Genomic DNA, 27,174 nt, shown 5'->3' on the forward strand with positions numbered 1-27,174 from the left:
CCAGCCAGGCCTTCAGCAGGCCTCTGAGGCCAAGGTCTTCCTAGTCTCAAGAGGGGCCAAGAGACGCAATGTGTCATTTGAACAAGTGAGTCAGCGGGCGGTGAGCGAATGAATGACCGCTCGAGGGGATGTATGCCGGCCACCGGGCCCTGTTTGACTGTCCAGGCTCAGCTTACCTGACCCTGGTTACCAGGGAATGCCACTCTGGGCCCTCCTTTTCATCCCCCTCCCTCACTGTGACCTCACCACCTGCCCCATTATGACCCAGTCTGGCTCCCAGTTAAAACTGGAGGGCAGAGGGCCCAGGCAGTCCTGGGACCAACGGCCATGGGTGAGCGAAACTACTACCGAGCCGAGCCGTTCACTGGCCCCATCCCCAGGAAATGCCAGGAGCAAGGATACTCAATTCTTCTGATCCCGGTCAGCTTCATCTTGCTCAACGTGGGGATCAACATGGTGACTACGGTCAGGGCAGGATCTGTGCAGCGCGGTTGGGGGAGCCCTGGGGTCTTGAAGGGGCTGAGGTGGGAGGGCTGCTGGGGTGTGACCGGGACAAGGGTTGGATTTCAGGGCTCACCCTGCTCCCGGCCTCCCCCCTCCCCTTCTTCCCTCAACTCTGGAGGCATCTGAAGAGATTCTTGCGGGCACTTTTCAATCGTATTTTCCACAAAGGTGAGTGGGCGCCGGCGTGGGTTCAGGGGATGTGGGCCTGTCCCCTTTCTTCTATCCCTGCCTTGATTCTCAGCCCCTCAGGAACCCAGGCCCTGACCCATCTCGCCTTTCCCCACAGACAAGCAAGCCAGCTGTGTAGGCACCCATCGCATGTGCATGCGCTGCTCCGTGGATCCCAAGAACCTGTGCTCAAGAGTTTCTTCCCACTTCTGCCATCGCCCAAGCTTCCTGCTCGGGCAGGTAAACCACCTTGACTACTGCCTGCAGCGGGGCTCGGCGGGGGCGGAGCCGGCGGCCCCCCCGCCGCGGGCGAGTAAAGGAGAAGGCGGGCGGAGCGGGAGGCAAAAAGCCTACAGCACCCGGTATTCCCAGGCGGTCTCCCATCCAAGTACTAACCAGGCCCGACCCTGCTTAGCTTCCGAGATCAGACGAGATCGGGCGCGTTCAGGGTGGTATGGCCGTAGACGGGGGCGGGGGGCCGCGGGCGGCCTCTTGAGGCCCAGTTTCGCTGGCGCTGGCGCCTTAACGCCAGCCTGGCGGCCGGCCCGCCCCGGCAGGGCCCCCTCGCCCGCCCAGGCAGGGGCAACGGAGGTCTCGGGTATCGGGCGGCGGCGGAGGGTTTGGCGACCACCTCCCAGCCCAGGGCGGCCGTGACCCAGCAAACCCTTCGGCGCTTGGCGCCCCGCCCAAGATCCCGCACGTCGCTCACAGGGACGTGGCCCCGGAGGCTTCAGGGCCCGGGGCCCGCGGTCCCTTGGGCATCGGCCCTGCCCGCCCACGCGGCCCTAGGCGCAGCCCGGCCGCAGCCCGGGCCGGCCCTCCTGCCCGACAGCAGCTGGCCCGAAGCCACTGGGAGCCACCATTGAGTCGCCACGGCCCCTCAGCCCCGGCAAGGCCACCCTTGCCCCCACACCCCCCGCCGAGCTCAGGACCCCGCCCCTGGTGGCCGGCAGGCCCGGGGAAGCGGCCCCTGCCCTCGATCCCGCTCCCGCACCCGGCCGCGGTGACACGCCAGAGGGGCGGGGTGGGGGGGGGCTTTTGTCGGAGGGAGCTGTGGAGGGACACACCGGCACACAGGTGGCGGCGCCGGGGCTGGGCGCCGGTGGGGGCGGCCAGGTGCAGGTCGAGGGGCTCGCGGGCCGAAAGGACGGCAACTGGGCCCGCGGCGGAGTCTGGGTCTGGAGGGCTCTGAGCCTCCATCCGCTCTGGTGCCTCGGGTCTACCGGCCCGACGCCTGGTAGCGCGACACCCCACCGGCCCACAGACGTAGCCTCCCCAGCTGTGCTCACAGCGAGTCCAACCGCAGCCTGCATCCCTCCACGGGACACTTGGATTACTCCCGCGATCCCCACGAGGTGCGGCACCCGGCGGCCGAATGGGCTGAGATCCTGCCCTTGCGGCGCCCTGTGGCCACCTCCGCCTCCCTCCCGGTACTGGCCGAGGCCTCGGACCAGCGGGCCCCGGCTCCCAGCTCAGCGCTGCTCCTCCGCCCCTCTCACCTCCTGCCCGACGTCCAGGCTACCGAGCACCCTCCACCCCCGCCCACCTTCATGCCACTCAGCCGGAACCCGGGAGGCAATGCCAACTACCAGGTGTATGACAGTCTGGTGCTGAAGCGGCAACCGCAGGAGGGCCAAGCGCGGGCCAACTCGCTGCTACCTTCCACCTCGGCCTCCAGGCCCTCTCTGCACGGGAGCCAGACTGGGAAAATGAACTTACCAGCAGCAAGTGGGGGCAGGGGCAGGGGGCGGCAGGGCATGGAGAGAGGAATAAAGAGCGCCAGAGTCCAGGAAACATTGGTGGTCTGTGGCTTGGAAGCGCCACTCCTTCTGCCAGCCTGGGTCCCTGCGCTTGGCTTCCTGCAATAAGAAGCCAGTGTCCCCTTCTTGGCCTGAGGGTCCCTTTGGTTTAGTGGCCACAGTTCTGCCAGCAGGCCCCTCCTGGTCCTATACCATGCACTAAGTACATCTGCAGCTGCAGACTCCAAACCCCTGGTCTCTGGGCACCTCCTCTGCGTCTCAGCTGTCCCTGTCCACAGAGAGCCTCATACAAGAAGTTGCTTCCAAACTGGGAGGTTCCACATCTGGGCAGGTCCAGCTCCAGGCCCAGTGAAGGGCATGAAGAAGGCTGAGGCTCTGGACTCCAGCCAGGCCTTCAGCAGGCCTCTGAGGCCAAGGTCTTCCTAGTCTCAAGAGGGGCCAAGAGACGCAATGTGTCATTTGAACAAGTGAGTCAGCGGGCGGTGAGCGAATGAATGACCGCTCGAGGGGATGTATGCCGGCCACCAGGCCCTGTTTGACTGTCCAGGCTCAGCTTACCTGACCCTGGTTACCAGGGAATGCCACTCTGGGCCCTCCTTTTCATCCCCCTCCCTCACTGTGACCTCACCACCTGCCCCATTATGACCCAGTCTGGCTCCCAGTTAAAACTGGAGGGCAGAGGGCCCAGGCAGTCCTGGGACCAACGGCCATGGGTGAGCGAAACTACTACCGAGCCGAGCCGTTCACTGGCCCCATCCCCAGGAAATGCCAGGAGCAAGGATACTCAATTCTTCTGATCCCGGTCAGCTTCATCTTGCTCAACGTGGGGATCAACATGGTGACTACGGTCAGGGCAGGATCTGTGCAGCGCGGTTGGGGGAGCCCTGGGGTCTTGAAGGGGCTGAGGTGGGAGGGCTGCTGGGGTGTGACCGGGACAAGGGTTGGATTTCAGGGCTCACCCTGCTCCCGGCCTCCCCCCTCCCCTTCTTCCCTCAACTCTGGAGGCATCTGAAGAGATTCTTGCGGGCACTTTTCAATCGTATTTTCCACAAAGGTGAGTGGGCGCCGGCGTGGGTTCAGGGGATGTGGGCCTGTCCCCTTTCTTCTATCCCTGCCTTGATTCTCAGCCCCTCAGGAACCCAGGCCCTGACCCATCTCGCCTTTCCCCACAGACAAGCAAGCCAGCTGTGTAGGCACCCATCGCATGTGCATGCGCTGCTCCGTGGATCCCAAGAACCTGTGCTCAAGAGTTTCTTCCCACTTCTGCCATCGCCCAAGCTTCCTGCTCGGGCAGGTAAACCACCTTGACTACTGCCTGCAGCGGGGCTCGGCGGGGGCGGAGCCGGCGGCCCCCCCGCCGCGGGCGAGTAAAGGAGAAGGCGGGCGGAGCGGGAGGCAAAAAGCCTACAGCACCCGGTATTCCCAGGCGGTCTCCCATCCAAGTACTAACCAGGCCCGACCCTGCTTAGCTTCCGAGATCAGACGAGATCGGGCGCGTTCAGGGTGGTATGGCCGTAGACGGGGGCGGGGGGCCGCGGGCGGCCTCTTGAGGCCCAGTTTCGCTGGCGCTGGCGCCTTAACGCCAGCCTGGCGGCCGGCCCGCCCCGGCAGGGCCCCCTCGCCCGCCCAGGCAGGGGCAACGGAGGTCTCGGGTATCGGGCGGCGGCGGAGGGTTTGGCGACCACCTCCCAGCCCAGGGCGGCCGTGACCCAGCAAACCCTTCGGCGCTTGGCGCCCCGCCCAAGATCCCGCACGTCGCTCACAGGGACGTGGCCCCGGAGGCTTCAGGGCCCGGGGCCCGCGGTCCCTTGGGCATCGGCCCTGCCCGCCCACGCGGCCCTAGGCGCAGCCCGGCCGCAGCCCGGGCCGGCCCTCCTGCCCGACAGCAGCTGGCCCGAAGCCACTGGGAGCCACCATTGAGTCGCCACGGCCCCTCAGCCCCGGCAAGGCCACCCTTGCCCCCACACCCCCCGCCGAGCTCAGGACCCCGCCCCTGGTGGCCGGCAGGCCCGGGGAAGCGGCCCCTGCCCTCGATCCCGCTCCCGCACCCGGCCGCGGTGACACGCCAGAGGGGCGGGGTGGGGGGGGGCTTTTGTCGGAGGGAGCTGTGGAGGGACACACCGGCACACAGGTGGCGGCGCCGGGGCTGGGCGCCGGTGGGGGCGGCCAGGTGCAGGTCGAGGGGCTCGCGGGCCGAAAGGACGGCAACTGGGCCCGCGGCGGAGTCTGGGTCTGGAGGGCTCTGAGCCTCCATCCGCTCTGGTGCCTCGGGTCTACCGGCCCGACGCCTGGTAGCGCGACACCCCACCGGCCCACAGACGTAGCCTCCCCAGCTGTGCTCACAGCGAGTCCAACCGCAGCCTGCATCCCTCCACGGGACACTTGGATTACTCCCGCGATCCCCACGAGGTGCGGCACCCGGCGGCCGAATGGGCTGAGATCCTGCCCTTGCGGCGCCCTGTGGCCACCTCCGCCTCCCTCCCGGTACTGGCCGAGGCCTCGGACCAGCGGGCCCCGGCTCCCAGCTCAGCGCTGCTCCTCCGCCCCTCTCACCTCCTGCCCGACGTCCAGGCTACCGAGCACCCTCCACCCCCGCCCACCTTCATGCCACTCAGCCGGAACCCGGGAGGCAATGCCAACTACCAGGTGTATGACAGTCTGGTGCTGAAGCGGCAACCGCAGGAGGGCCAAGCGCGGGCCAACTCGCTGCTACCTTCCACCTCGGCCTCCAGGCCCTCTCTGCACGGGAGCCAGACTGGGAAAATGAACTTACCAGCAGCAAGTGGGGGCAGGGGCAGGGGGCGGCAGGGCATGGAGAGAGGAATAAAGAGCGCCAGAGTCCAGGAAACATTGGTGGTCTGTGGCTTGGAAGCGCCACTCCTTCTGCCAGCCTGGGTCCCTGCGCTTGGCTTCCTGCAATAAGAAGCCAGTGTCCCCTTCTTGGCCTGAGGGTCCCTTTGGTTTAGTGGCCACAGTTCTGCCAGCAGGCCCCTCCTGGTCCTATACCATGCACTAAGTACATCTGCAGCTGCAGACTCCAAACCCCTGGTCTCTGGGCACCTCCTCTGCGTCTCAGCTGTCCCTGTCCACAGAGAGCCTCATACAAGAAGTTGCTTCCAAACTGGGAGGTTCCACATCTGGGCAGGTCCAGCTCCAGGCCCAGTGAAGGGCATGAAGAAGGCTGAGGCTCTGGACTCCAGCCAGGCCTTCAGCAGGCCTCTGAGGCCAAGGTCTTCCTAGTCTCAAGAGGGGCCAAGAGACGCAATGTGTCATTTGAACAAGTGAGTCAGCGGGCGGTGAGCGAATGAATGACCGCTCGAGGGGATGTATGCCGGCCACCAGGCCCTGTTTGACTGTCCAGGCTCAGCTTACCTGACCCTGGTTACCAGGGAATGCCACTCTGGGCCCTCCTTTTCATCCCCCTCCCTCACTGTGACCTCACCACCTGCCCCATTATGACCCAGTCTGGCTCCCAGTTAAAACTGGAGGGCAGAGGGCCCAGGCAGTCCTGGGACCAACGGCCATGGGTGAGCGAAACTACTACCGAGCCGAGCCGTTCACTGGCCCCATCCCCAGGAAATGCCAGGAGCAAGGATACTCAATTCTTCTGATCCCGGTCAGCTTCATCTTGCTCAACGTGGGGATCAACATGGTGACTACGGTCAGGGCAGGATCTGTGCAGCGCGGTTGGGGGAGCCCTGGGGTCTTGAAGGGGCTGAGGTGGGAGGGCTGCTGGGGTGTGACCGGGACAAGGGTTGGATTTCAGGGCTCACCCTGCTCCCGGCCTCCCCCCTCCCCTTCTTCCCTCAACTCTGGAGGCATCTGAAGAGATTCTTGCGGGCACTTTTCAATCGTATTTTCCACAAAGGTGAGTGGGCGCCGGCGTGGGTTCAGGGGATGTGGGCCTGTCCCCTTTCTTCTATCCCTGCCTTGATTCTCAGCCCCTCAGGAACCCAGGCCCTGACCCATCTCGCCTTTCCCCACAGACAAGCAAGCCAGCTGTGTAGGCACCCATCGCATGTGCATGCGCTGCTCCGTGGATCCCAAGAACCTGTGCTCAAGAGTTTCTTCCCACTTCTGCCATCGCCCAAGCTTCCTGCTCGGGCAGGTAAACCCACCTTGACTACTGCCTGCAGCGGGGCTCGGCGGGGGCGGAGCCGGCGGCCCCCCCGCCGCGGGCGAGTAAAGGAGAAGGCGGGCGGAGCGGGAGGCAAAAAGCCTACAGCACCCGGTATTCCCAGGCGGTCTCCCATCCAAGTACTAACCAGGCCCGACCCTGCTTAGCTTCCGAGATCAGACGAGATCGGGCGCGTTCAGGGTGGTATGGCCGTAGACGGGGGCGGGGCGCCGCGGGCGGCCTCTTGAGGCCCAGTTTCGCTGGCGCTGGCGCCTTAACGCCAGCCTGGCGGCCGGCCCGCCCCGGCAGGGCCCCCTCGCCCGCCCAGGCAGGGGCAACGGAGGTCTCGGGTATCGGGCGGCGGCGGAGGGTTTGGCGACCACCTCCCAGCCCAGGGCGGCCGTGACCCAGCAAACCCTTCGGCGCTTGGCGCCCCGCCCAAGATCCCGCACGTCGCTCACAGGGACGTGGCCCCGGAGGCTTCAGGGCCCGGGGCCCGCGGTCCCTTGGGCATCGGCCCTGCCCGCCCACGCGGCCCTAGGCGCAGCCCGGCCGCAGCCCGGGCCGGCCCTCCTGCCCGACAGCAGCTGGCCCGAAGCCACTGGGAGCCACCATTGAGTCGCCACGGCCCCTCAGCCCCGGCAAGGCCACCCTTGCCCCCACACCCCCCGCCGAGCTCAGGACCCCGCCCCTGGTGGCCGGCAGGCCCGGGGAAGCGGCCCCTGCCCTCGATCCCGCTCCCGCACCCGGCCGCGGTGACACGCCAGAGGGGCGGGGTGGGGGGGGGCTTTTGTCGGAGGGAGCTGTGGAGGGACACACCGGCACACAGGTGGCGGCGCCGGGGCTGGGCGCCGGTGGGGGCGGCCAGGTGCAGGTCGAGGGGCTCGCGGGCCGAAAGGACGGCAACTGGGCCCGCGGCGGAGTCTGGGTCCGGGCCAGCCACCCCGGGAGCGTCTGGGGTGCGCCTGCCTTCCAGGGCCGCCTTCTGGCCGCCTGGCCGGCCGGGCCGGCGGGGAGCGACCCCGCCGGCGCGCGCCGTGGTGGGAGGGGCCTGAGGAGGTGGGGCCTGCAGCGGGGCCCGGCGGGGGCGGAGCCGGCGGCCCCCGCCGCGGGCGAGTAAAGGAGAAGGCGGGCGGAGCGGGAGGCAAAAAGCCTACAGCACCCGGTATTCCCAGGCGGTCTCCCATCCAAGTACTAACCAGGCCCGACCCTGCTTAGCTTCCGAGATCAGACGAGATCGGGCGCGTTCAGGGTGGTATGGCCGTAGACGGGGGCGGGGGGCCGCGGGCGGCCTCTTGAGGCCCAGTTTCGCTGGCGCTGGCGCCTTAACGCCAGCCTGGCGGCCGGCCCGCCCCGGCAGGGCCCCCTCGCCCGCCCAGGCAGGGGCAACGGAGGTCTCGGGTATCGGGCGGCGGCAGAGGGTTTGGCGACCACCTCCCAGCCCAGGGCGGCCGTGACCCAGCAAACCCTTCGGCGCTTGGCGCCCCGCCCAAGATCCCGCACGTCGCTCACAGGGACGTGGCCCCGGAGGCTTCAGGGCCCGGGGCCCGCGGTCCCTTGGGCATCGGCCCTGCCCGCCCACGCGGCCCTAGGCGCAGCCCGGCCGCAGCCCGGGCCGGCCCTCCTGCCCGACAGCAGCTGGCCCGAAGCCACCGGGAGCCACCATTGAGTCGCCACGGCCCCTCAGCCCCGGCAAGGCCACCCTTGCCCCCACACCCCCCGCCGACTCAGGACCCCGCCCCTGGTGGCCGGCAGGCCCGGGGAAGCGGCCCCTGCCCTCGATCCCGCTCCCGCACCCGGCCGCGGTGACACGCCAGAGGGGCGGGGTGGGGGTGGGGCTTTTGTCGGAGGGAGCTGTGGAGGGACACACCGGCACACAGGTGGCGGCGCCGGGGCTGGGCGCCGGTGGGGGCGGCCAGGTGCAGGTCGAGGGGCTCGCGGGCCGAAAGGACGGCAACTGGGCCCATGGCGGAGTCTGGGTCTGGAGGGCTCTGAGCCTCCATCCGCTCTGGTGCCTCGGGTCTACCGGCCCGACGCCTGGTAGCGCGACACCCCACCGGCCCACAGACGTAGCCTCCCCAGCTGTGCTCACAGCGAGTCCAACCGCAGCCTGCATCCCTCCACGGGACACTTGGATTACTCCCGCGATCCCCACGAGGTGCGGCACCCGGCGGCCGAATGGGCTGAGATCCTGCCCTTGCGGCGCCCTGTGGCCACCTCCGCCTCCCTCCCGGTACTGGCCGAGGCCTCGGACCAGCGGGCCCCGGCTCCCAGCTCAGCGCTGCTCCTCCGCCCCTCTCACCTCCTGCCCGACGTCCAGGCTACCGAGCACCCTCCACCCCCGCCCACCTTCATGCCACTCAGCCGGAACCCGGGAGGCAATGCCAACTACCAGGTGTATGACAGTCTGGTGCTGAAGCGGCAACCGCAGGAGGGCCAAGCGCGGGCCAACTCGCTGCTACCTTCCACCTCGGCCTCCAGGCCCTCTCTGCACGGGAGCCAGACTGGGAAAATGAACTTACCAGCAGCAAGTGGGGGCAGGGGCAGGGGGCGGCAGGGCATGGAGAGAGGAATAAAGAGCGCCAGAGTCCAGGAAACATTGGTGGTCTGTGGCTTGGAAGCGCCACTCCTTCTGCCAGCCTGGGTCCCTGCGCTTGGCTTCCTGCAATAAGAAGCCAGTGTCCCCTTCTTGGCCTGAGGGTCCCTTTGGTTTAGTGGCCACAGTTCTGCCAGCAGGCCCCTCCTGGTCCTATACCATGCACTAAGTACATCTGCAGCTGCAGACTCCAAACCCCTGGTCTCTGGGCACCTCCTCTGTGTCTCAGCTGTCCCTGTCCACAGAGAGCCTCATACAAGAAGTTGCTTCCAAACTGGGAGGTTCCACATCTGGGCAGGTCCAGCTCCAGGCCCAGTGAAGGGCATGAAGAAGGCTGAGGCTCTGGACTCCAGCCAGGCCTTCAGCAGGCCTCTGAGGCCAAGGTCTTCCTAGTCTCAAGAGGGGCCAAGAGACGCAATGTGTCATTTGAACAAGTGAGTCAGCGGGCGGTGAGCGAATGAATGACCGCTCGAGGGGATGTATGCCGGCCACCGGGCCCTGTTTGACTGTCCAGGCTCAGCTTACCTGACCCTGGTTACCAGGGAATGCCACTCTGGGCCCTCCTTTTCATCCCCCTCCCTCACTGTGACCTCACCACCTGCCCCATTATGACCCAGTCTGGCTCCCAGTTAAAACTGGAGGGCAGAGGGCCCAGGCAGTCCTGGGACCAACGGCCATGGGTGAGCGAAACTACTACCGAGCCGAGCCGTTCACTGGCCCCATCCCCAGGAAATGCCAGGAGCAAGGATACTCAATTCTTCTGATCCCGGTCAGCTTCATCTTGCTCAACGTGGGGATCAACATGGTGACTACGGTCAGGGCAGGATCTGTGCAGCGCGGTTGGGGGAGCCCTGGGGTCTTGAAGGGGCTGAGGTGGGAGGGCTGCTGGGGTGTGACCGGGACAAGGGTTGGATTTCAGGGCTCACCCTGCTCCCGGCCTCCCCCCTCCCCTTCTTCCCTCAACTCTGGAGGCATCTGAAGAGATTCTTGCGGGCACTTTTCAATCGTATTTTCCACAAAGGTGAGTGGGCGCCGGCGTGGGTTCAGGGGATGTGGGCCTGTCCCCTTTCTTCTATCCCTGCCTTGATTCTCAGCCCCTCAGGAACCCAGGCCCTGACCCATCTCGCCTTTCCCCACAGACAAGCAAGCCAGCTGTGTAGGCACCCATCGCATGTGCATGCGCTGCTCCGTGGATCCCAAGAACCTGTGCTCAAGAGTTTCTTCCCACTTCTGCCATCGCCCAAGCTTCCTGCTCGGGCAGGTAAACCCACCTTGACTACTGCCTGCAGCGGGGCTCGGCGGGGGCGGAGCCGGCGGCCCCCCCGCCGCGGGCGAGTAAAGGAGAAGGCGGGCGGAGCGGGAGGCAAAAAGCCTACAGCACCCGGTATTCCCAGGCGGTCTCCCATCCAAGTACTAACCAGGCCCGACCCTGCTTAGCTTCCGAGATCAGACGAGATCGGGCGCGTTCAGGGTGGTATGGCCGTAGACGGGGGCGGGGGGCCGCGGGCGGCCTCTTGAGGCCCAGTTTCGCTGGCGCTGGCGCCTTAACACCAGCCTGGCGGCCGGCCCGCCCCGGCAGGACCCCTCGCCCGCCCAGGCAGGGGCAACGGAGGTCTCGGGTATCGGGCGGCGGCGGAGGGTTTGGCGACCACCTCCCAGCCCAGGGCGGCCGTGACCCAGCAAACCCTTCGGCGCTTGGCGCCCCGCCCAAGATCCCGCACGTCGCTCACAGGGACGTGGCCCCGGAGGCTTCAGGGCCCGGGGCCCGCGGTCCCTTGGGCATCGGCCCTGCCCGCCCACGCGGCCCTAGGCGCAGCCCGGCCGCAGCCCGGGCCGGCCCTCCTGCCCGACAGCAGCTGGCCCGAAGCCACTGGGAGCCACCATTGAGTCGCCACGGCCCCTCAGCCCCGGCAAGGCCACCCTTGCCCCCACACCCCCCGCCGAGCTCAGGACCCCGCCCCTGGTGGCCGGCAGGCCCGGGGAAGCGGCCCCTGCCCTCGATCCCGCTCCCGCACCCGGCCGCGGTGACACGCCAGAGGGGCGGGGTGGGGGGGGCTTTTGTCGGAGGGAGCTGTGGAGGGACACACCGGCACACAGGTGGCGGCGCCGGGGCTGGGCGCCGGTGGGGGCGGCCAGGTGCAGGTCGAGGGGCTCGCGGGCCGAAAGGATGGCAACTGGGCCCGCGGCGGAGTCTGGGTCCGGGCCAGCCACCCCGGGAGCGTCTGGGGTGCGCCTGCCTTCCAGGGCCGCCTTCTGGCCGCCTGGCCGGCCGGGCCGGCGGGGAGCGACCCCGCCGGCGCGCGCCGTGGTGGGAGGGGCCTGAGGAGGTGGGGCCTGCAGCGGGGCCCGGCGGGGGCGGAGCCGGCGGCCCCCGCCGCGGGCGAGTAAAGGAGAAGGCGGGCGGAGCGGGAGGCAAAAAGCCTACAGCACCCGGTATTCCCAGGCGGTCTCCCATCCAAGTACTAACCAGGCCCGACCCTGCTTAGCTTCCGAGATCAGACGAGATCGGGCGCGTTCAGGGTGGTATGGCCGTAGACGGGGGCGGGGGGCCGCGGGCGGCCTCTTGAGGCCCAGTTTCGCTGGCGCTGGCGCCTTAACGCCAGCCTGGCGGCCGGCCCGCCCCGGCAGGGCCCCCTCGCCCGCCCAGGCAGGGGCAACGGAGGTCTCGGGTATCGGGCGGCGGCGGAGGGTTTGGCGACCACCTCCCAGCCCAGGGCGGCCGTGACCCAGCAAACCCTTCGGCGCTTGGCGCCCCGCCCAAGATCCCGCACGTCGCTCACAGGGACGTGGCCCCGGAGGCTTCAGGGCCCGGGGCCCGCGGTCCCTTGGGCATCGGCCCTGCCCGCCCACGCGGCCCTAGGCGCAGCCCGGCCGCAGCCCGGGCCGGCCCTCCTGCCCGACAGCAGCTGGCCCGAAGCCACTGGGAGCCACCATTGAGTCGCCACGGCCCCTCAGCCCCGGCAAGGCCACCCTTGCCCCCACACCCCCCGCCGAGCTCAGGACCCCGCCCCTGGTGGCCGGCAGGCCCGGGGAAGCGGCCCCTGCCCTCGATCCCGCTCCCGCACCCGGCCGCGGTGACACGCCAGAGGGGCGGGGTGGGGGGGGCTTTTGTCGGAGGGAGCTGTGGAGGGACACACCGGCACACAGGTGGCGGAGCCGGGGCTGGGCGCCGGTGGGGGCGGCCAGGTGCAGGTCGAGGGGCTCGCGGGCCGAAAGGACGGCAACTGGGCCCGCGGCGGAGTCTGGGTCCGGGCCAGCCACCCCGGGAGCGTCTGGGGTGCGCCTGCCTTCCAGGGCCGCCTTCTGGCCGCCTGGCCGGCCGGGCCGGCGGGGAGCGACCCCGCCGGCGCGCGCCGTGGTGGGAGGGGCCTGAGGAGGTGGGGCCTGCAGCGGGGCCCGGCGGGGGCGGAGCCGGCGGCCCCCGCCGCGGGCGAGTAAAGGAGAAGGCGGGCGGAGCGGGAGGCAAAAAGCCTACAGCACCCGGTATTCCCAGGCGGTCTCCCATCCAAGTACTAACCAGGCCCGACCCTGCTTAGCTTCCGAGATCAGACGAGATCGGGCGCGTTCAGGGTGGTATGGCCGTAGACGGGGGCGGGGGGCCGCGGGCGGCCTCTTGAGGCCCAGTTTCGCTGGCGCTGGCGCCTTAACGCCAGCCTGGCGGCCGGCCCGCCCCGGCAGGGCCCCCTCGCCCGCCCAGGCAGGGGCAACGGAGGTCTCGGGTATCGGGCGGCGGCGGAGGGTTTGGCGACCACCTCCCAGCCCAGGGCGGCCGTGACCCAGCAAACCCTTCGGCGCTTGGCGCCCCGCCCAAGATCCCGCACGTCGCTCACAGGGACGTGGCCCCGGAGGCTTCAGGGCCCGGGGCCCGCGGTCCCTTGGGCATCGGCCCTGCCCGCCCACGCGGCCCTAGGCGCAGCCCGGCCGCAGCCCGGGCCGGCCCTCCTGCCCGACAGCAGCTGGCCCGAAGCCACCGGGAGCCACCATTGAGTCGCCACGGCCCCTCAGCCCCGGCAAGGCCACCCTTGCCCCCACACCCCCCGCCGAGCTCAGGACCCCGCCCCTGGTGGCCGGCAGGCCCGGGGAAGCGGCCCCTGCCCTCGATCCCGCTCCCGCACCCGGCCGCGGTGACACGCCAGAGGGGCGGGGTGGGGGGGGCTTTTGTCGGAGGGAGCTGTGGAGGGACACACCGGCACACAGGTGGCGGCGCCGGGGCTGGGCGCCGGTGGGGGCGGCCAGGTGCAGGTCGAGGGGCTCGCGGGCCGAAAGGACGGCAACTGGGCCCGCGGCGGAGTCTGGGTCTGGAGGGCTCTGAGCCTCCATCCGCTCTGGTGCCTCGGGTCTACCGGCCCGACGCCTGGTAGCGCGACACCCCACCGGCCCACAGACGTAGCCTCCCCAGCTGTGCTCACAGCGAGTCCAACCGCAGCCTGCATCCCTCCACGGGACACTTGGATTACTCCCGCGATCCCCACGAGGTGCGGCACCCGGCGGCCGAATGGGCTGAGATCCTGCCCTTGCGGCGCCCTGTGGCCACCTCCGCCTCCCTCACGGTACTGGCCGAGGCCTCGGACCAGCGGGCCCCGGCTCCCAGCTCAGCGCTGCTCCTCCGCCCCTCTCACCTCCTGCCCGACGTCCAGGCTACCGAGCACCCTCCACCCCCGCCCACCTTCATGCCACTCAGCCGGAACCCGGGAGGCAATGCCAACTACCAGGTGTATGACAGTCTGGTGCTGAAGCGGCAACCGCAGGAGGGCCAAGCGCGGGCCAACTCGCTGCTACCTTCCACCTCGGCCTCCAGGCCCTCTCTGCACGGGAGCCAGACTGGGAAAATGAACTTACCAGCAGCAAGTGGGGGCAGGGGCAGGGGGCGGCAGGGCATGGAGAGAGGAATAAAGAGCGCCAGAGTCCAGGAAACATTGGTGGTCTGTGGCTTGGAAGCGCCACTCCTTCTGCCAGCCTGGGTCCCTGCGCTTGGCTTCCTGCAATAAGAAGCCAGTGTCCCCTTCTTGGCCTGAGGGTCCCTTTGGTTTAGTGGCCACAGTTCTGCCAGCAGGCCCCTCCTGGTCCTATACCATGCACTAAGTACATCTGCAGCTGCAGACTCCAAACCCCTGGTCTCTGGGCACCTCCTCTGTGTCTCAGCTGTCCCTGTCCACAGAGAGCCTCATACAAGAAGTTGCTTCCAAACTGGGAGGTTCCACATCTGGGCAGGTCCAGCTCCAGGCCCAGTGAAGGGCATGAAGAAGGCTGAGGCTCTGGACTCCAGCCAGGCCTTCAGCAGGCCTCTGAGGCCAAGGTCTTCCTAGTCTCAAGAGGGGCCAAGAGACGCAATGTGTCATTTGAACAAGTGAGTCAGCGGGCGGTGAGCGAATGAATGACCGCTCGAGGGGATGTATGCCGGCCACCGGGCCCTGTTTGACTGTCCAGGCTCAGCTTACCTGACCCTGGTTACCAGGGAATGCCACTCTGGGCCCTCCTTTTCATCCCCCTCCCTCACTGTGACCTCACCACCTGCCCCATTATGACCCAGTCTGGCTCCCAGTTAAAACTGGAGGGCAGAGGGCCCAGGCAGTCCTGGGACCAACGGCCATGGGTGAGCGAAACTACTACCGAGCCGAGCCGTTCACTGGCCCCATCCCCAGGAAATGCCAGGAGCAAGGATACTCAATTCTTCTGATCCCGGTCAGCTTCATCTTGCTCAACGTGGGGATCAACATGGTGACTATGGTCAGGGCAGGATCTGTGCAGCGCGGTTGGGGGAGCCCTGGGGTCTTGAAGGGGCTGAGGTGGGAGGGCTGCTGGGGTGTGACCGGGACAAGGGTTGGATTTCAGGGCTCACCCTGCTCCCGGCCTCCCCCCTCCCCTTCTTCCCTCAACTCTGGAGGCATCTGAAGAGATTCTTGCGGGCACTTTTCAATCGTATTTTCCACAAAGGTGAGTGGGCGCCGGCGTGGGTTCAGGGGATGTGGGCCTGTCCCCTTTCTTCTATCCCTGCCTTGATTCTCAGCCCCTCAGGAACCCAGGCCCTGACCCATCTCGCCTTTCCCCACAGACAAGCAAGCCAGCTGTGTAGGCACCCATCGCATGTGCATGCGCTGCTCCGTGGATCCCAAGAACCTGTGCTCAAGAGTTTCTTCCCACTTCTGCCATCGCCCAAGCTTCCTGCTCGGGCAGGTAAACCCACCTTGACTACTGCCTGCAGCGGGGCTCGGCGGGGGCGGAGCCGGCGGCCCCCCCGCCGCGGGCGAGTAAAGGAGAAGGCGGGCGGAGCGGGAGGCAAAAAGCCTACAGCACCCGGTATTCCCAGGCGGTCTCCCATCCAAGTACTAACCAGGCCCGACCCTGCTTAGCTTCCGAGATCAGACGAGATCGGGCGCGTTCAGGGTGGTATGGCCGTAGACGGGGGCGGGGGGCCGCGGGCGGCCTCTTGAGGCCCAGTTTCGCTGGCGCTGGCGCCTTAACGCCAGCCTGGCGGCCGGCCCGCCCCGGCAGGGCCCCCTCGCCCGCCCAGGCAGGGGCAACGGAGGTCTCGGGTATCGGGCGGCGGCGGAGGGTTTGGCGACCACCTCCCAGCCCAGGGCGGCCGTGACCCAGCAAACCCTTCGGCGCTTGGCGCCCCGCCCAAGATCCCGCACGTCGCTCACAGGGACGTGGCCCCGGAGGCTTCAGGGCCCGGGGCCCGCGGTCCCTTGGGCATCGGCCCTGCCCGCCCACGCGGCCCTAGGCGCAGCCCGGCCGCAGCCCGGGCCGGCCCTCCTGCCCGACAGCAGCTGGCCCGAAGCCACTGGGAGCCACCATTGAGTCGCCACGGCCCCTCAGCCCCGGCAAGGCCACCCTTGCCCCCACACCCCCCGCCGAGCTCAGGACCCCGCCCCTGGTGGCCGGCAGGCCCGGGGAAGCGGCCCCTGCCCTCGATCCCGCTCCCGCACCCGGCCGCGGTGACACGCCAGAGGGGCGGGGTGGGGGGGGCTTTTGTCGGAGGGAGCTGTGGAGGGACACACCGGCACACAGGTGGCGGCGCCGGGGCTGGGCGCCGGTGGGGGCGGCCAGGTGCAGGTCGAGGGGCTCGCGGGCCGAAAGGACGGCAACTGGGCCCGCGGCGGAGTCTGGGTCCGGGCCAGCCACCCCGGGAGCGTCTGGGGTGCGCCTGCCTTCCAGGGCCGCCTTCTGGCCGCCTGGCCGGCCGGGCCGGCGGGGAGCGACCCCGCCGGCGCGCGCCGTGGTGGGAGGGGCCTGAGGAGGTGGGGCCTGCAGCGGGGCCCGGCGGGGGCGGAGCCGGCGGCCCCCGCCGCGGGCGAGTAAAGGAGAAGGCGGGCGGAGCGGGAGGCAAAAAGCCTACAGCACCCGGTATTCCCAGGCGGTCTCCCATCCAAGTACTAACCAGGCCCGACCCTGCTTAGCTTCCGAGATCAGACGAGATCGGGCGCGTTCAGGGTGGTATGGCCGTAGACGGGGGCGGGGGGCCGCGGGCGGCCTCTTGAGGCCCAGTTTCGCTGGCGCTGGCGCCTTAACGCCAGCCTGGCGGCCGGCCCGCCCCGGCAGGGCCCCCTCGCCCGCCCAGGCAGGGGCAACGGAGGTCTCGGGTATCGGGCGGCGGCGGAGGGTTTGGCGACCACCTCCCAGCCCAGGGCGGCCGTGACCCAGCAAACCCTTCGGCGCTTGGCGCCCCGCCCAAGATCCCGCACGTCGCTCACAGGGACGTGGCCCCGGAGGCTTCAGGGCCCGGGGCCCGCGGTCCCTTGGGCATCGGCCCTGCCCGCCCACGCGGCCCTAGGCGCAGCCCGGCCGCAGCCCGGGCCGGCCCTCCTGCCCGACAGCAGCTGGCCCGAAGCCACCGGGAGCCACCATTGAGTCGCCACGGCCCCTCAGCCCCGGCAAGGCCACCCTTGCCCCCACACCCCCCGCCGAGCTCAGGACCCCGCCCCTGGTGGCCGGCAGGTCCGGGGAAGCGGCCCCTGCCCTCGATCCCGCTCCCGCACCCGGCCGCGGTGACACGCCAGAGGGGCGGGGTGGGGGGGGGCTTTTGTCGGAGGGAGCTGTGGAGGGACACACCGGCACACAGGTGGCGGCGCCGGGGCTGGGCGCCGGTGGGGGCGGCCAGGTGCAGGTCGAGGGGCTCGCGGGCCGAAAGGACGGCAACTGGGCCCGCGGCGGAGTCTGGGTCTGGAGGGCTCTGAGCCTCCAGCCGCTCTGGTGCCTCGGGTCTACCGGCCCGACGCCTGGTAGCGCGACACCCCACCGGCCCACAGACGTAGCCTCCCCAGCTGTGCTCACAGCGAGTCCAACCGCAGCCTGCATCCCTCCACGGGACACTTGGATTACTCCCGCGATCCCCACGAGGTGCGGCACCCGGCGGCCGAATGGGCTGAGATCCTGCCCTTGCGGCGCCCTGTGGCCACCTCCGCCTCCCTCACGGTACTGGCCGAGGCCTCGGACCAGCGGGCCCCGGCTCCCAGCTCAGCGCTGCTCCTCCGCCCCTCTCACCTCCTGCCCGACGTCCAGGCTACCGAGCACCCTCCACCCCCGCCCACCTTCATGCCACTCAGCCGGAACCCGGGAGGCAATGCCAACTACCAGGTGTATGACAGTCTGGTGCTGAAGCGGCAACCGCAGGAGGGCCAAGCGCGGGCCAACTCGCTGCTACCTTCCACCTCGGCCTCCAGGCCCTCTCTGCACGGGAGCCAGACTGGGAAAATGAACTTACCAGCAGCAAGTGGGGGCAGGGGCAGGGGGCGGCAGGGCATGGAGAGAGGAATAAAGAGCGCCAGAGTCCAGGAAACATTGGTGGTCTGTGGCTTGGAAGCGCCACTCCTTCTGCCAGCCTGGGTCCCTGCGCTTGGCTTCCTGCAATAAGAAGCCAGTGTCCCCTTCTTGGCCTGAGGGTCCCTTTGGTTTAGTGGCCACAGTTCTGCCAGCAGGCCCCTCCTGGTCCTATACCATGCACTAAGTACATCTGCAGCTGCAGACTCCAAACCCCTGGTCTCTGGGCACCTCCTCTGTGTCTCAGCTGTCCCTGTCCACAGAGAGCCTCATACAAGAAGTTGCTTCCAAACTGGGAGGTTCCACATCTGGGCAGGTCCAGCTCCAGGCCCAGTGAAGGGCATGAAGAAGGCTGAGGCTCTGGACTCCAGCCAGGCCTTCAGCAGGCCTCTGAGGCCAAGGTCTTCCTAGTCTCAAGAGGGGCCAAGAGACGCAATGTGTCATTTGAACAAGTGAGTCAGCGGGCGGTGAGCGAATGAATGACCGCTCGAGGGGATGTATGCCGGCCACCGGGCCCTGTTTGACTGTCCAGGCTCAGCTTACCTGACCCTGGTTACCAGGGAATGCCACTCTGGGCCCTCCTTTTCATCCCCCTCCCTCACTGTGACCTCACCACCTGCCCCATTATGACCCAGTCTGGCTCCCAGTTAAAACTGGAGGGCAGAGGGCCCAGGCAGTCCTGGGACCAACGGCCATGGGTGAGCGAAACTACTACCGAGCCGAGCCGTTCACTGGCCCCATCCCCAGGAAATGCCAGGAGCAAGGATACTCAATTCTTCTGATCCCGGTCAGCTTCATCTTGCTCAACGTGGGGATCAACATGGTGACTACGGTCAGGGCAGGATCTGTGCAGCGCGGTTGGGGGAGCCCTGGGGTCTTGAAGGGGCTGAGGTGGGAGGGCTGCTGGGGTGTGACCGGGACAAGGGTTGGATTTCAGGGCTCACCCTGCTCCCGGCCTCCCCCCTCCCCTTCTTCCCTCAACTCTGGAGGCATCTGAAGAGATTCTTGCGGGCACTTTTCAATCGTATTTTCCACAAAGGTGAGTGGGCGCCGGCGTGGGTTCAGGGGATGTGGGCCTGTCCCCTTTCTTCTATCCCTGCCTTGATTCTCAGCCCCTCAGGAACCCAGGCCCTGACCCATCTCGCCTTTCCCCACAGACAAGCAAGCCAGCTGTGTAGGCACCCATCGCATGTGCATGCGCTGCTCCGTGGATCCCAAGAACCTGTGCTCAAGAGTTTCTTCCCACTTCTGCCATCGCCCAAGCTTCCTGCTCGGGCAGGTAAACCACCTTGACTACTGCCTGCAGCGGGGCTCGGCGGGGGCGGAGCCGGCGGCCCCCCCGCCGCGGGCGAGTAAAGGAGAAGGCGGGCGGAGCGGGAGGCAAAAAGCCTACAGCACCCGGTATTCCCAGGCGGTCTCCCATCCAAGTACTAACCAGGCCCGACCCTGCTTAGCTTCCGAGATCAGACGAGATCGGGCGCGTTCAGGGTGGTATGGCCGTAGACGGGGGCGGGGGGCCGCGGGCGGCCTCTTGAGGCCCAGTTTCGCTGGCGCTGGCGCCTTAACGCCAGCCTGGCGGCCGGCCCGCCCCGGCAGGGCCCCCTCGCCCGCCCAGGCAGGGGCAACGGAGGTTTCGGGTATCGGGCGGCGGCGGAGGGTTTGGCGACCACCTCCCAGCCCAGGGCGGCCGTGACCCAGCAAACCCTTCGGCGCTTGGCGCCCCGCCCAAGATCCCGCACGTCGCTCACAGGGACGTGGCCCCGGAGGCTTCAGGGCCCGGGGCCCGCGGTCCCTTGGGCATCGGCCCTGCCCGCCCACGCGGCCCTAGGCGCAGCCCGGCCGCAGCCCGGGCCGGCCCTCCTGCCCGACAGCAGCTGGCCCGAAGCCACTGGGAGCCACCATTGAGTCGCCACGGCCCCTCAGCCCCGGCAAGGCCACCCTTGCCCCCACACCCCCCGCCGAGCTCAGGACCCCGCCCCTGGTGGCCGGCAGGTCCGGGGAAGCGGCCCCTGCCCTCGATCCCGCTCCCGCACCCGGCCGCGGTGACACGCCAGAGGGGCGGGGTGGGGGGGGGCTTTTGTCGGAGGGAGCTGTGGAGGGACACACCGGCACACAGGTGGCGGCGCCGGGGCTGGGCGCCGGTGGGGGCGGCCAGGTGCAGGTCGAGGGGCTCGCGGGCCGAAAGGACGGCAACTGGGCCCGCGGCGGAGTCTGGGTCTGGAGGGCTCTGAGCCTCCATCCGCTCTGGTGCCTCGGGTCTACCGGCCCGACGCCTGGTAGCGCGACACCCCACCGGCCCACAGACGTAGCCTCCCCAGCTGTGCTCACAGCGAGTCCAACCGCAGCCTGCATCCCTCCACGGGACACTTGGATTACTCCCGCGATCCCCACGAGGTGCGGCACCCGGCGGCCGAATGGGCTGAGATCCTGCCCTTGCGGCGCCCTGTGGCCACCTCCGCCTCCCTCACGGTACTGGCCGAGGCCTCGGACCAGCGGGCCCCGGCTCCCAGCTCAGCGCTGCTCCTCCGCCCCTCTCACCTCCTGCCCGACGTCCAGGCTACCGAGCACCCTCCACCCCCGCCCACCTTCATGCCACTCAGCCGGAACCCGGGAGGCAATGCCAACTACCAGGTGTATGACAGTCTGGTGCTGAAGCGGCAACCGCAGGAGGGCCAAGCGCGGGCCAACTCGCTGCTACCTTCCACCTCGGCCTCCAGGCCCTCTCTGCACGGGAGCCAGACTGGGAAAATGAACTTACCAGCAGCAAGTGGGGGCAGGGGCAGGGGGCGGCAGGGCATGGAGAGAGGAATAAAGAGCGCCAGAGTCCATGAAACATTGGTGGTCTGTGGCTTGGAAGCGCCACTCCTTCTGCCAGCCTGGGTCCCGGCGCTTGGCTTCCTGCAATAAGAAGCCAGTGTCCCCTTCTTGGCCTGAGGGTCCCTTTGGTTTAGTGGCCACAGTTCTGCCAGCAGGCCCCTCCTGGTCCTATACCATGCACTAAGTACATCTGCAGCTGCAGACTCCAAACCCCTGGTCTCTGGGCACCTCCTCTGCGTCTCAGCTGTCCCTGTCCACAGAGAGCCTCATACAAGAAGTTGCTTCCAAACTGGGAGGTTCCACATCTGGGCAGGTCCAGCTCCAGGCCCAGTGAAGGGCATGAAGAAGGCTGAGGCTCTGGACTCCAGCCAGGCCTTCAGCAGGCCTCTGAGGCCAAGGTCTTCCTAGTCTCAAGAGGGGCCAAGAGACGCAATGTGTCATTTGAACAAGTGAGTCAGCGGGCGGTGAGCGAATGAATGACCGCTCGAGGGGATGTATGCCGGCCACCGGGCCCTGTTTGACTGTCCAGGCTCAGCTTACCTGACCCTGGTTACCAGGGAATGCCACTCTGGGCCCTCCTTTTCATCCCCCTCCCTCACTGTGACCTCACCACCTGCCCCATTATGACCCAGTCTGGCTCCCAGTTAAAACTGGAGGGCAGAGGGCCCAGGCAGTCCTGGGACCAACGGCCATGGGTGAGCGAAACTACTACCGAGCCGAGCCGTTCACTGGCCCCATCCCCAGGAAATGCCAGGAGCAAGGATACTCAATTCTTCTGATCCCGGTCAGCTTCATCTTGCTCAACGTGGGGATCAACATGGTGACTACGGTCAGGGCAGGATCTGTGCAGCGCGGTTGGGGGAGCCCTGGGGTCTTGAAGGGGCTGAGGTGGGAGGGCTGCTGGGGTGTGACCGGGACAAGGGTTGGATTTCAGGGCTCACCCTGCTCCCGGCCTCCACCCTCCCCTTCTTCCCTCAACTCTGGAGGCATCTGAAGAGATTCTTGCGGGCACTTTTCAATCGTATTTTCCACAAAGGTGAGTGGGCGCCGGCGTGGGTTCAGGGGATGTGGGCCTGTCCCCTTTCTTCTATCCCTGCCTTGATTCTCAGCCCCTCAGGAACCCAGGCCCTGACCCATCTCGCCTTTCCCCACAGACAAGCAAGCCAGCTGTGTAGGCACCCATCGCATGTGCATGCGCTGCTCCGTGGATCCCAAGAACCTGTGCTCAAGAGTTTCTTCCCACTTCTGCCATCGCCCAAGCTTCCTGCTCGGGCAGGTAAACCACCTTGACTACTGCCTGCAGCGGGGCTCGGCGGGGGCGGAGCCGGCGGCCCCCCCGCCGCGGGCGAGTAAAGGAGAAGGCGGGCGGAGCGGGAGGCAAAAAGCCTACAGCACCCGGTATTCCCAGGCGGTCTCCCATCCAAGTACTAACCAGGCCCGACCCTGCTTAGCTTCCGAGATCAGACGAGATCGGGCGCGTTCAGGGTGGTATGGCCGTAGACGGGGGCGGGGGGCCGCGGGCGGCCTCTTGAGGCCCAGTTTCGCTGGCGCTGGCGCCTTAACGCCAGCCTGGCGGCCGGCCCGCCCCGGCAGGGCCCCCTCGCCCGCCCAGGCAGGGGCAACGGAGGTCTCGGGTATCGGGCGGCGGCGGAGGGTTTGGCGACCACCTCCCAGCCCAGGGCGGCCGTGACCCAGCAAACCCTTCGGCGCTTGGCGCCCCGCCCAAGATCCCGCATGTCGCTCACAGGGACGTGGCCCCGGAGGCTTCAGGGCCCGGGGCCCGCGGTCCCTTGGGCATCGGCCCTGCCCGCCCACACGGCCCTAGGCGCAGCCCGGCCGCAGCCCGGGCCGGCCCTCCTGCCCGACAGCAGCTGGCCCGAAGCCACTGGGAGCCACCATTGAGTCGCCACGGCCCCTCAGCCCCGGCAAGGCCACCCTTGCCCCCACACCCCCCGCCGAGCTCAGGACCCCGCCCCTGGTGGCCGGCAGGCCCGGGGAAGCGGCCCCTGCCCTCGATCCCGCTCCCGCACCCGGCCGCGGTGACACGCCAGAGGGGCGGGGTGGGGGGGGGCTTTTGTCGGAGGGAGCTGTGGAGGGACACACTGGCACACAGGTGGCGGCGCCGGGGCTGGGCGCCGGTGGGGGCGGCCAGGTGCAGGTCGAGGGGCTCGCGGGCCGAAAGGACGGCAACTGGGCCCGCGGCGGAGTCTGGGTCTGGAGGGCTCTGAGCCTCCATCCGCTCTGGTGCCTCGGGTCTACCGGCCCGACGCCTGGTAGCGCGACACCCCACCGGCCCACAGACGTAGCCTCCCCAGCTGTGCTCACAGCGAGTCCAACCGCAGCCTGCATCCCTCCACGGGACACTTGGATTACTCCCGCGATCCCCACGAGGTGCGGCACCCGGCGGCCGAATGGGCTGAGATCCTGCCCTTGCGGCGCCCTGTGGCCACCTCCGCCTCCCTCACGGTACTGGCCGAGGCCTCGGACCAGCGGGCCCCGGCTCCCAGCTCAGCGCTGCTCCTCCGCCCCTCTCACCTCCTGCCCGACGTCCAGGCTACCGAGCACCCTCCACCCCCGCCCACCTTCATGCCACTCAGCCGGAACCCGGGAGGCAATGCCAACTACCAGGTGTATGACAGTCTGGTGCTGAAGCGGCAACCGCAGGAGGGCCAAGCGCGGGCCAACTCGCTGCTACCTTCCACCTCGGCCTCCAGGCCCTCTCTGCACGGGAGCCAGACTGGGAAAATGAACTTACCAGCAGCAAGTGGGGGCAGGGGCAGGGGGCGGCAGGGCATGGAGAGAGGAATAAAGAGCGCCAGAGTCCAGGAAACATTGGTGGTCTGTGGCTTGGAAGCGCCACTCCTTCTGCCAGCCTGGGTCCCTGCGCTTGGCTTCCTGCAATAAGAAGCCAGTGTCCCCTTCTTGGCCTGAGGGTCCCTTTGGTTTAGTGGCCACAGTTCTGCCAGCAGGCCCCTCCTGGTCCTATACCATGCACTAAGTACATCTGCAGCTGCAGACTCCAAACCCCTGGTCTCTGGGCACCTCCTCTGTGTCTCAGCTGTCCCTGTCCACAGAGAGCCTCATACAAGAAGTTGCTTCCAAACTGGGAGGTTCCACATCTGGGCAGGTCCAGCTCCAGGCCCAGTGAAGGGCATGAAGAAGGCTGAGGCTCTGGACTCCAGCCAGGCCTTCAGCAGGCCTCTGAGGCCAAGGTCTTCCTAGTCTCAAGAGGGGCCAAGAGACGCAATGTGTCATTTGAACAAGTGAGTCAGCGGGCGGTGAGCGAATGAATGACCGCTCGAGGGGATGTATGCCGGCCACCGGGCCCTGTTTGACTGTCCAGGCTCAGCTTACCTGACCCTGGTTACCAGGGAATGCCACTCTGGGCCCTCCTTTTCATCCCCCTCCCTCACTGTGACCTCACCACCTGCCCCATTATGACCCAGTCTGGCTCCCAGTTAAAACTGGAGGGCAGAGGGCCCAGGCAGTCCTGGGACCAACGGCCATGGGTGAGCGAAACTACTACCGAGCCGAGCCGTTCACTGGCCCCATCCCCAGGAAATGCCAGGAGCAAGGATACTCAATTCTTCTGATCCCGGTCAGCTTCATCTTGCTCAACGTGGGGATCAACATGGTGACTACGGTCAGGGCAGGATCTGTGCAGCGCGGTTGGGGGAGCCCTGGGGTCTTGAAGGGGCTGAGGTGGGAGGGCTGCTGGGGTGTGACCGGGACAAGGGTTGGATTTCAGGGCTCACCCTGCTCCCGGCCTCCCCCCTCCCCTTCTTCCCTCAACTCTGGAGGCATCTGAAGAGATTCTTGCGGGCACTTTTCAATCGTATTTTCCACAAAGGTGAGTGGGCGCCGGCGTGGGTTCAGGGGATGTGGGCCTGTCCCCTTTCTTCTATCCCTGCCTTGATTCTCAGCCCCTCAGGAACCCAGGCCCTGACCCATCTCGCCTTTCCCCACAGACAAGCAAGCCAGCTGTGTAGGCACCCATCGCATGTGCATGCGCTGCTCCGTGGATCCCAAGAACCTGTGCTCAAGAGTTTCTTCCCACTTCTGCCATCGCCCAAGCTTCCTGCTCGGGCAGGTAAACCACCTTGACTACTGCCTGCAGCGGGGCTCGGCGGGGGCGGAGCCGGCGGCCCCCCCGCCGCGGGCGAGTAAAGGAGAAGGCGGGCGGAGCGGGAGGCAAAAAGCCTACAGCACCCGGTATTCCCAGGCGGTCTCCCATCCAAGTACTAACCAGGCCCGACCCTGCTTAGCTTCCGAGATCAGACGAGATCGGGCGCGTTCAGGGTGGTATGGCCGTAGACGGGGGCGGGGGGCCGCGGGCGGCCTCTTGAGGCCCAGTTTCGCTGGCGCTGGCGCCTTAACGCCAGCCTGGCGGCCGGCCCGCCCCAGCAGGGCCCCCTCGCCCGCCCAGGCAGGGGCAACGGAGGTTTCGGGTATCGGGCGGCGGCGGAGGGTTTGGCGACCACCTCCCAGCCCAGGGCGGCCGTGACCCAGCAAACCCTTCGGCGCTTGGCGCCCCGCCCAAGATCCCGCACGTCGCTCACAGGGACGTGGCCCCGGAGGCTTCAGGGCCCGGGGCCCGCGGTCCCTTGGGCATCGGCCCTGCCCGCCCACGCGGCCCTAGGCGCAGCCCGGCCGCAGCCCGGGCCGGCCCTCCTGCCCGACAGCAGCTGGCCCGAAGCCACTGGGAGCCACCATTGAGTCGCCACGGCCCCTCAGCCCCGGCAAGGCCACCCTTGCCCCCACACCCCCCGCCGAGCTCAGGACCCCGCCCCTGGTGGCCGGCAGGTCCGGGGAAGCGGCCCCTGCCCTCGATCCCGCTCCCGCACCCGGCCGCGGTGACACGCCAGAGGGGCGGGGTGGGGGGGGGCTTTTGTCGGAGGGAGCTGTGGAGGGACACACCGGCACACAGGTGGCGGCGCCGGGGCTGGGCGCCGGTGGGGGCGGCCAGGTGCAGGTCGAGGGGCTCGCGGGCCGAAAGGACGGCAACTGGGCCCGCGGCGGAGTCTGGGTCTGGAGGGCTCTGAGCCTCCATCCGCTCTGGTGCCTCGGGTCTACCGGCCCGACGCCTGGTAGCGCGACACCCCACCGGCCCACAGACGTAGCCTCCCCAGCTGTGCTCACAGCGAGTCCAACCGCAGCCTGCATCCCTCCACGGGACACTTGGATTACTCCCGCGATCCCCACGAGGTGCGGCACCCGGCGGCCGAATGGGCTGAGATCCTGCCCTTGCGGCGCCCTGTGGCCACCTCCGCCTCCCTCACGGTACTGGCCGAGGCCTCGGACCAGCGGGCCCCGGCTCCCAGCTCAGCGCTGCTCCTCCGCCCCTCTCACCTCCTGCCCGACGTCCAGGCTACCGAGCACCCTCCACCCCCGCCCACCTTCATGCCACTCAGCCGGAACCCGGGAGGCAATGCCAACTACCAGGTGTATGACAGTCTGGTGCTGAAGCGGCAACCGCAGGAGGGCCAAGCGCGGGCCAACTCGCTGCTACCTTCCACCTCGGCCTCCAGGCCCTCTCTGCACGGGAGCCAGACTGGGAAAATGAACTTACCAGCAGCAAGTGGGGGCAGGGGCAGGGGGCGGCAGGGCATGGAGAGAGGAATAAAGAGCGCCAGAGTCCAGGAAACATTGGTGGTCTGTGGCTTGGAAGCGCCACTCCTTCTGCCAGCCTGGGTCCCGGCGCTTGGCTTCCTGCAATAAGAAGCCAGTGTCCCCTTCTTGGCCTGAGGGTCCCTTTGGTTTAGTGGCCACAGTTCTGCCAGCAGGCCCCTCCTGGTCCTATACCATGCACTAAGTACATCTGCAGCTGCAGACTCCAAACCCCTGGTCTCTGGGCACCTCCTCTGCGTCTCAGCTGTCCCTGTCCACAGAGAGCCTCATACAAGAAGTTGCTTCCAAACTGGGAGGTTCCACATCTGGGCAGGTCCAGCTCCAGGCCCAGTGAAGGGCATGAAGAAGGCTGAGGCTCTGGACTCCAGCCAGGCCTTCAGCAGGCCTCTGAGGCCAAGGTCTTCCTAGTCTCAAGAGGGGCCAAGAGACGCAATGTGTCATTTGAACAAGTGAGTCAGCGGGCGGTGAGCGAATGAATGACCGCTCGAGGGGATGTATGCCGGCCACCGGGCCCTGTTTGACTGTCCAGGCTCAGCTTACCTGACCCTGGTTACCAGGGAATGCCACTCTGGGCCCTCCTTTTCATCCCCCTCCCTCACTGTGACCTCACCACCTGCCCCATTATGACCCAGTCTGGCTCCCAGTTAAAACTGGAGGGCAGAGGGCCCAGGCAGTCCTGGGACCAACGGCCATGGGTGAGCGAAACTACTACCGAGCCGAGCCGTTCACTGGCCCCATCCCCAGGAAATGCCAGGAGCAAGGATACTCAATTCTTCTGATCCCGGTCAGCTTCATCTTGCTCAACGTGGGGATCAACATGGTGA

The 27,174-nt window shown here is 67.8% G+C and overlaps 12 non-coding genes across 12 annotated transcripts; all 12 read right to left on the reverse strand.

Moving 5' to 3' along the window:
* Window positions 1–1,019: 1,019 nt before the first annotated feature.
* On the reverse strand, window positions 1,020–1,138 carry LOC132596055 (5S ribosomal RNA). The gene has a single exon (XR_009562160.1). It is a non-coding gene; the product is annotated as a 5S ribosomal RNA (ribosomal RNA).
* Window positions 1,139–3,833: 2,695 nt separating this feature from the next.
* LOC132596056 (5S ribosomal RNA) lies at window positions 3,834–3,952 on the reverse strand. The gene has a single exon (XR_009562161.1). It is a non-coding gene; the product is annotated as a 5S ribosomal RNA (ribosomal RNA).
* Window positions 3,953–6,648: 2,696 nt separating this feature from the next.
* Window positions 6,649–6,767, reverse strand: LOC132596057 (5S ribosomal RNA). Its single transcript, XR_009562162.1, has one exon. It is a non-coding gene; the product is annotated as a 5S ribosomal RNA (ribosomal RNA).
* A 932-nt stretch (window positions 6,768–7,699) lies between these two features.
* Window positions 7,700–7,818, reverse strand: LOC132596058 (5S ribosomal RNA). Its single transcript, XR_009562163.1, has one exon. It is a non-coding gene; the product is annotated as a 5S ribosomal RNA (ribosomal RNA).
* A 2,696-nt stretch (window positions 7,819–10,514) lies between these two features.
* LOC132596060 (5S ribosomal RNA) lies at window positions 10,515–10,633 on the reverse strand. Its single transcript, XR_009562165.1, has one exon. It is a non-coding gene; the product is annotated as a 5S ribosomal RNA (ribosomal RNA).
* A 930-nt stretch (window positions 10,634–11,563) lies between these two features.
* LOC132596061 (5S ribosomal RNA) lies at window positions 11,564–11,682 on the reverse strand. Its single transcript, XR_009562166.1, has one exon. It is a non-coding gene; the product is annotated as a 5S ribosomal RNA (ribosomal RNA).
* A 931-nt stretch (window positions 11,683–12,613) lies between these two features.
* LOC132596062 (5S ribosomal RNA) lies at window positions 12,614–12,732 on the reverse strand. Its single transcript, XR_009562167.1, has one exon. It is a non-coding gene; the product is annotated as a 5S ribosomal RNA (ribosomal RNA).
* Window positions 12,733–15,427: 2,695 nt separating this feature from the next.
* On the reverse strand, window positions 15,428–15,546 carry LOC132596063 (5S ribosomal RNA). Its single transcript, XR_009562168.1, has one exon. It is a non-coding gene; the product is annotated as a 5S ribosomal RNA (ribosomal RNA).
* A 931-nt stretch (window positions 15,547–16,477) lies between these two features.
* Window positions 16,478–16,596, reverse strand: LOC132596064 (5S ribosomal RNA). The gene has a single exon (XR_009562169.1). It is a non-coding gene; the product is annotated as a 5S ribosomal RNA (ribosomal RNA).
* A 2,695-nt stretch (window positions 16,597–19,291) lies between these two features.
* On the reverse strand, window positions 19,292–19,410 carry LOC132596065 (5S ribosomal RNA). The gene has a single exon (XR_009562170.1). It is a non-coding gene; the product is annotated as a 5S ribosomal RNA (ribosomal RNA).
* Window positions 19,411–22,105: 2,695 nt separating this feature from the next.
* On the reverse strand, window positions 22,106–22,224 carry LOC132596066 (5S ribosomal RNA). Its single transcript, XR_009562171.1, has one exon. It is a non-coding gene; the product is annotated as a 5S ribosomal RNA (ribosomal RNA).
* Window positions 22,225–24,919: 2,695 nt separating this feature from the next.
* Window positions 24,920–25,038, reverse strand: LOC132596067 (5S ribosomal RNA). The gene has a single exon (XR_009562172.1). It is a non-coding gene; the product is annotated as a 5S ribosomal RNA (ribosomal RNA).
* Window positions 25,039–27,174: the final 2,136 nt, after the last annotated feature.

The sequence above is a fragment of the Globicephala melas genome, unplaced genomic scaffold (assembly GCF_963455315.2).
Source record: "Globicephala melas unplaced genomic scaffold, mGloMel1.2 SCAFFOLD_417, whole genome shotgun sequence".
NCBI classification, from domain to species: domain Eukaryota; kingdom Metazoa; phylum Chordata; class Mammalia; order Artiodactyla; family Delphinidae; genus Globicephala; species Globicephala melas.